This window comes from Halichoerus grypus, chromosome 3, assembly GCF_964656455.1.
Source record: "Halichoerus grypus chromosome 3, mHalGry1.hap1.1, whole genome shotgun sequence".
NCBI classification, from domain to species: domain Eukaryota; kingdom Metazoa; phylum Chordata; class Mammalia; order Carnivora; family Phocidae; genus Halichoerus; species Halichoerus grypus.
The window spans coordinates 182,911,198-182,919,629 of NC_135714.1; positions in this window are offsets into that span (position 1 = coordinate 182,911,198).

Sequence of the window (8,432 nt, forward strand, 5' to 3'; positions counted from 1 at the left end):
CTTCTGGCTTTCTCGAGATACTGATGCCAATCGGTCAAGCAGAGGTCTGGCTGTATTACAGCCCAAAAGATGTGGATCTCTGTATTATCTCCTCTGTCATACAATAACATTGTAATGCCTGTTCTTTCATTGAATTACAAACAAAGCAACACTATGGCCAGTTTTGAAAAGTCACATTTATTTTCTTTCTGGACACTGGCTCTGTGGGATCATGCAAGGGAATGCTGCGGTCATCCCCACTAGGACTCAGTCAGCTGAGTTGGAAGAGATTGTGTGTTTGTGGTTTTCTTTTTCTTTTATTTTCTTTCAAGAAAAGAGATTAGTGAATGCATGTCTGTTTGAAAGCAAATTCCTTTTGGAGCAAAACACCAGAAACGTGCCCTGGTGATGAGTCCTCATCTTGTGAGCCTTGACCTACGGATGAGAATATTAGATAATAAAAGGTTTCTTTTGAGAAGAATCAGAGGTAAAAACTCTACAATTCCCTCATCTCACAAATGCACATTTTTCTTTTTCCCTTTTATGCTCTCGTGCTACATCTTTTTGGAAGCTGTTTTCTCATTCAAACAACTCCTACTGGGCCAGCAAGTCTGGAAGAGCTGCAGGTGTCCCCTGGCCACTGCTTAAAAAGCCTACTTGTTAATCAGCCCCATCACGTGTCTTTTGACCCCTTTCCTGCCCCTCTCTCCACATGTCTCTCCCTGCCAGCCACCACTGCCACTTCTAAAAGGGGAAAAAATACTGAACAGTCAGTCAAAAGAGCTATTATCCTAAAGCCTCCTTAACAAAGCGTGGGGCTTTCCAGTAAATTAGTTGAAGGTTTTGCTCCCCTCCCCCTTTCTAGATCTGGTGGTCCCCTCCCCCCATTCATTGGTCACTGACAAAGCTTGGTGGCTCTGCTACCTTCTGTGACCCCTGGACTTTCCGCCAAGCATCCCTCCCGGAGCCTCTCTGCCACCCTCTCGATGGGTCAGAACCAGTTAGGGATGTAAATCCACAAGCAGATCAGCCTAACTCCACACAAAGTACAGCAAGGGCAATATTGTGGGCAATGTTGTCTGGGAGTTTAAACAAATAAATAAACCACTTTTTCCCCCCTCCAGTCTTCTATACTTGATTATTGACTGTCTGACCATGCAAGTCCTCCCCGCATGAGAATGCTAATTCTAGGACATTCTGACTTGGGGAGAAGTAATTTGCTAGTAAGGGCCAATGTTTGGAGAAGGCTCTGGGGGTGGACAGATAGGTTCTAGACAATCTATGTCAATTACATAGTGTGGGCCTGAAATTGAAGGAAGCTTGCATGAATCTACAGGTCCTAGAAAGGAAGGTTTATTTGCTTCCCCCATGTCACCCTACCCCACCCAGCACAGAAACCAGGTACCATCTGTCCCTTCACTCAGGTCATGCTCTCAGAAACATGAAAGGAGGAAGCGGGTAAAAGTATTTTTGGTTTCACCATGTGGTGGACCATGGAGAGAAGTAAGATGTCCCCAGAGTCACTTGTGCTGTATCAAAATGGGATTTTACTCCTAGAAAGGGCCAAAGCTGGTTATTAGTAAAATGCTCTAAGTGTCCAAAAGATTGTCTTTCAATCCTTTTGTGGTATATTTCGTATGGGAACCATAAGGAAAAAAGAAGGGAAAGAGAAAAGACCACCTCACTTTAAGGGTGAATAAGCAAACAGTTTGCTTTTCAACAGGCTTATAAAACTTTACGACAGATGGCAAAAGCTGTGTTCTTTTTTAGATAAAAAAATAGGAAGGTGTCTTTTCTTCTACCATTGAACATTCCTCGGGAAAACTTGATTCAGAACATTGGCTTACCTTTGTAAGTAAAAACCCCTTAGATACAGTCCATATAATGACATTCACATGGCTGGGTTTTGGCAAATGATGACTAGGTCTCGGAGGTAATGTTACACAGAAGCCTTCCGGTAGAAGTCAACAAAAACAACGCAGGGGTCAAGACATTCAGAAGCCTACTGACCTAGCAAAATGCAAAACCGAAGCTGCCTTGGGGGAGACAAGGGGAGAAGGACGTTCAGTGGTGGGATGGTTGAACGGTAAAGCATGTGATGTTTTCTCATCCATGATTTATCAGGCGGCAAATAGGCCTGGAGTTTCTGTGACTTTATAGAATTATGGATCGATGTGTTTCCTACAGGAGTTTAAAAACTGATGGTCTTTTGAATGACTAAGGCTCATTGACTTGGAGATAACATGAGATTTGGGGCACCTGGGTGACTCAGTCAGTTGGGTATCTGACTCTTGATCTCAGTTCAGGTCTTGATCTCGGGCTTGTGAATTTGAGCCCCGTGTTGCGCTCCATGCTGGGTGTGGGAGCCTACTTAAAAAAAAAAAAAAGAAAAAGAAAACACAAGATTTCTCAGACCTGTTTCATCTTTCAGACATAGGCAGTTCACTTACAGAAATAGAGGTGTTTCTCTCAATCTCTCTCTCAATTATATGAAATATACACAACATAAAATATGCCATTTTTACCTTTTAAAATGTACAGTTCTATGGCATTAAGCACATTGACATTGCTATCTATCATCACTATCTGTCTCCAGAACTTTCTCGTCTTCCCAAAAGAAACTGCACCCATTAAGCAGTAATTCCCCACTCACGCTCCTCCCACCCCCAGCAACCACCATTCTGTTTGCTCTCTCCATGAACTTGACTACTCTAGGGACCTCACATAAAATGGAATCATACAGCAATTTTCCTTTTGTGACTGGCTTATCCCACTTGGCGTAACGTCCTCAAGGTTCATCCATGGTGTAGCAGGTGTCCGTTTCCATCGTTTTTAAGGTTGAATCATATTCCATTCTTTCTCTTTTCATAAACAACTTCATTGAGGTATAATTTACATCCCATAAAGTTCGACCCTTTTAAGTGTACAGTTCAACAATTTTAGTCAATTTTTCAAGTTGTGCAATCATGATTCACAATCCAGTTGTAGAACACTTTCATCATCGGAGTAAGATCCCCCATGCCACTGACACTTAGTTTCCGCTCCCAGACCCCCTTCCCACTCCCTGCCCCAGGCAGCCGCACATCAACTTTCTGTCTCTATCAAGTTATTTCTCCTGGATATTTCCTATAAATGGAGTCACACGTGGGCGCCTGGGTGGCTCAGTTGATTAAGCAACTGCCTTCGGCTCAGGTGATGATCCCAGGGTCCTGGGATCGAGCCCCGCATCGGGCTCCCTGCTCTGCGGGAAGGCTGCTTCTCTCTCTCCTACTCCCCCTGCTTGTGTTCCCTCTCTCGCTGTCTCCCTCTCTCTGTCAATTAAATAAATAAATAAAATCTTGAAAAATAAAATAAATAAATAAATAAATGGAATCACACATTAAGTAATCTTCTGTGCCTGGCTTCTCTCAGTTAGCATAACCTTCTTGAGGTTCATCAGTGTTGTCACGGGTCTCAAGGTTTTATTGTTTTATAACTGAATAGTATTTCACTGTATGGACAGACCATGTACTTATTCATTCACCAGTTGATGGACATTTGGGTTGTTTGTACTCTTTAGCTCTTACGAATAATGCCGTGTGAACATTTGAGTGCCAGTTTTTGTGTGTACCTAGTTTCATTTCTTTAGGTAGATGTCTAGGAGGGGAATTGCTGGGCCATAAGACAAAGTTCTGGTTAACTTCTTAGGAAACTGTTAAACTGTTTTCTGAAGTGGCTGTACCATTAAGAGGTTTTCTTTAGGGTAACGAAGCAGATCTTTCAAATGGGTTTGTTTTTTCTTTGTGACTCTTCCTAAAGTCAAATATTCTGCTTCTTTCCAACCCTGGCTCCGGCTCAGTCAGAAAGCCAAGCAGTGGGAGTCATGAATTAATTCCTCAAATAGTTCTTATTTTCACACCCTTAACTCACAGTGAGTCCACATTAAAATGAAACAACCTTGAAAGCTCAGAAGAACAAGGTTATGAAATGGCTCAGAAGACCCTGGGCAAGTCATGTCAGTCATTGAGGACCTCAGTGTCTCCATTTGTCCCTGAAGGATTAGACCTGGATGATCTCTCCTGTCCATTAACGACATCTCTTAAATGTATGTGCGCCCAGAACAATCCTTTGATGGGCTTTGAGGTACATCTTAATTCATACTGTCTGGGTGTGGAGGTAAGGAGTTTCTCAACTATGCAAATGCTAGCACAGGCAAGGAACCAGGAATTCTAACCATGAGGCCTGAAACCAGAGAAAGAGGGAGCTAACAATGAAAGAATGACCATTGTCTTCCTAGGGCAGGTTGAACAAAGGGACATGCTGACCTTATTACAGAAAACTGGCCTTATATTCTTAGCGGACATTAATGAACATGTCTCCTGTATGTCATGCTCTTTGGAGCTGATTTCTGAAAAATCTTTATCTTCCATCTAGAAGCAATAGTGTATATCACTCATTGGCACATTTTCGTTTTAGTAACCGTATTATTTTCCTAGGGCTGCTGTAACAAAGTACCAAAAACTGGGTGGCTTAAGACAACAGAAATGTATTGTCTCAAGGTTCTGGAAGCTAGAAGTCTGAGATCAAGGTGGAGGCAAGAGCCAGGCTCTCTCTGACAGCTCTGGGGTAAAACCTTCTCTTGTCTCTTCTAGCTTCCGGTATATGCTGGCAATTCTTGGCCTTGCTGGGCTTCTAGAAGCATCAATTTAGTCACATGGCCTCTTCTCCCATTGTGTTTTCAAGCAGCCTTCCTTTTTTGGGTGTCTGTCTCTTTCCTCCTTTTTATAAGGACACCAGTCACATTGGGTTAGGGACCACCCTAACGACCTTATTTTAACTTGATTACCTCTTTATAGACCCTACTTCCAAATAAGGTCACATTCTGAGAAACTGGGGTTAGGACGTCCATCTATTTTTCGGGGGGAGTGGGAGAACACAATTCAACCTATAACAGTAACATTTTTTTAAAAAAATGAGGTTTGCAATAAGGTATCTATCACCAAATGCATATCTAACTGTGTTTATGCTATAAAAGGAAAAGAAGAGAGTGTTTTCCTTCTTTAATGCTTGACATCTGAGCTCTGTGGCACTTGGGCACAAAGGAAGATCATAACAGTCTTGAACCCTTGGCTCTCAGTCCCATGTGGTTTGAGATTCTGACATCCAGCAGTTATTTAAATAATAGCTTTCAGTTTGGGGGAAAAATCTATTCAGTGCTTGGAATATGATACTGTAAATTATTTAGAATATTTTATCCGTGGAGAATTGCCTAGGACTAAAGTCGGGGGGAGGATGGGACATTGGAAAAGGTTTTTTAAGAAGCTTGGACACAAGGATGTGATGCCATAATCACAGGACAGGGGTTAACCGATAAGATTACTTGAATTTCCACAGCTCAGAGAAGAAAGAGATAAGTTGGGTTGGCAACCAAAAGAGCTGATTATCACTTAGGGAGAAAGAAGGAGGGGAGTGGGGCTGTGCATGCTTGCCAGACCAACCTCTGGCTGGCTCGCTGAGAAGACCAACCTCCGGCAGCACAGAGAGAACTCAGATGAGCTCCTCACAGCAAATTTTCAGAAGACCTTTTTCCTTCCCTTCTTCCCTGTCCAATCCCCTCTGGGGTGATTTTGGGCACCTGCCCGTGGCTTCCAGAGATTCCATCCTATCTCATCTGCGGCCCGTCCTCCTCCCCCTGTTAAATGCCCTTTTCTGGACTGACAGCTCTATGGAGGAGCCCACCTTTCCCGTCCCATGTTCCTCCCCCCTGATTTCCTTCTTCCATGGGGTCCATTGGAACTTCCTGCCGTTGTACGCAGAGTAACTAAGAGTTTAAGCTGGTCTCAGACGCTCTCCGCCTCACACAATGCACTGCAGCCTGAATCCCCTTCACGTCACCTGCTCCCTAGCTCTTCTCCCTCGTCACACGGCTCTGGGTTTCAGAAAGTCTCACAGAGAGGGGCCACGCTCCTTTTCTCCATGGCCTCTTCTAGATTACCGTGTTTGCCAATGCTTCACCTCTTCATATCATCTCTTCTCCAACGTCCTTCATTTTTTTCTCTGGCTCCACATGCCACGGCTGGCAGGGTACCTTCCTTCCCTGGTTGGCTGCCATACACACCAGACTCAAGAGACCACAGAGTGAAGTGCCTTGACTTCCTTAGTTGCACTAGCGAAACCAGTAGTTTACAAGTCTCTGGAGGCTGAAATTCTGCTGGTTATCTTTGATTCCTTCCCCTCCCCCATAGCAGCACCTACCTGGGAATTTCTGTGAGTCTCATATGAGAAAAGGCATGCAAACCCTTTAGCACACGGGGCCTGATACAGAGCGAGGGCTCTGCAATGTAAGCTATTATTTGTAAACATCTTATTGCCCTCAGTGAATTCCTAAGTAGCCAGTCCCCAGATCTCCCTCTTCATGTCTTTCCAAACCATCCATCCCACATCCCTGTTTTCCATTCCCACTGCCGCCTCCTTTATCACAGCCCCCTTACCTCCCATCTGGACCATAGATAGAAACTCCACGCCAGTCTCCTTGTCTCTGACCTCCTCTCCCACTTCCTAATCTATCTGGGATAGAAGATCCAGGTAGGGCTGATGAAAAGCTAACTTCGATGATGTCATTCAGTTGCTCAGAAAAGTCAGTGCTCCCCCGTGGGTAGGTTCCCTCCTTCCTGCCAGTCCCACACTGCAGTTTCAGCCTTGTCTCCTATAGCCGCGCTCCAGCCAGACCAGATGGGAAATCTCTGCAAAGTCTCCCGCCTCTCCCACGACCATTCCTTTGTGGATACCATTCTCTCAGTCTGGAAAGTCCCCATTGTCCACAAATCGAAATCCTTCTCATCCTCCCAAGCCCCCTGGCTCCGTGAAACCACTTTTTGGGTTTCTGGCTTTTCCTTTTTTGAGCCCCCACTGCCCCTGCATCATCTCCGTCTAACAGACCTTCTATTTTCCTTGTAGGACCTCATCCAGTGCTTCATAAGTAGAAAGCGCTCAATAAATGTTTGTTGACTAAAACTGAACCCCTTTCTCCCTTTAAGGGGAGAGACACCTCTCTGTTGTTTGGGGTCTATTCTCCGACCGGAGAGAGATCAGGCATGGGATTACTTTGGCCCAATCTTCCCACTGTCCAACCCCTCCAATACCCCATCTAGCCTCTTCTCAGTATATTTTAATGTGGACACTTCCTCCTTCTGCCTTTTTGCCTTTCTAATTTCAAACAACTCTAGCTTACCTACCCCCAAAGCACTACCTGTCCCGGCCTTTGTCCTAATTCCCCCCAGTTTCACTGCTCTCTTAAACAGACTGGTGCTCATGGACTAAAACCCTGAAGCGACTCGCTCTTCTACAAGGTCTGATCTGTATTGGGGAACGCGAGCCCCGCAGTTAAAAGTGTCATGAAATGGACTGATAAGTAGCTAGAAGCAGAACGCTGTGTACACACAAATGACGTTGCATTGCAGGATGCAGTTTGGGAGTTCGAGCAAGAATTGTTTATTAAAATGCATAAGCTTACCGCAGCTTTACTGAGGAGATAACATACTTAACAGTCACTGGTGGAGCACTGCATAAGAGAATGGCTATTTTATGTGGATCTACGTGGGTCTTTTGAAGTATTTTTTGATTCTTTTCATTAGGCAAGATGAAGCCACCTTTAAGGCCATGTCGCTGGCATAAAAAGATGCACATGACATGTCAGCAACTACAGTATATGCATTTATTTTGTGTGAGCACAGCAAAACACTTGGGAGCATGGTTTATTTCGCAGAAAGACTAAATTAACCCTTCAATTGCCATCCCATGCCACAGAACTGCCAATCTTGTCACACTGTTGCCTTTGCTTCTGATCATTACTTCTTCAGCCTGTCTGTGCCTTAAGGATACATTCAGTAAAGAGAGGAAGATCAAGTGGGAACAAGAATGCCTTCTATATGCTCAATCCTGTGAGGTGGGTGTCCCCATCCAGGCCTCAGAGAGGAAGAACAGTCGCGTCTAGCCTGAATCATGGGAACCAGGAACTTCTCGAATCCCAGGCGTGCACCATCTCCCACTGTAACTAAACCGCACTCACATCCTTATGCCATTTTTGTATTTCTCCAGTGCAGACCACTTTGTACCCATCTGCTTATCAACACCCTCCTCCCCACCGGGTCTTAGTAAAGAGAGGCCTGGCCCCTTCTGTTTTGTTGGATGCTGATGGAGGCTAGCAAGAGTTTTCCTTCCATGTTTGTTCACGTGGTTTCCTCTCACTTTGAGAAGAAAGAAAAATAGGGCTGGACTGCCAGGACTCGGAGAGGGCAGCACGGCAGACTGGGATTGTCCACCGGTGGAGCAGTGCGGTTGTTGCTTCTGATCCCAGTGTTGCCACTGTTCAGCTGATGGGCCCTGGCAAATTATGTGGCCCTCTGCATGTCAGCTTTCTTCCCTATAAAATGGGCATGATGTCCCTCTCATGGGGTGGCTTGGCACAGGGTAGG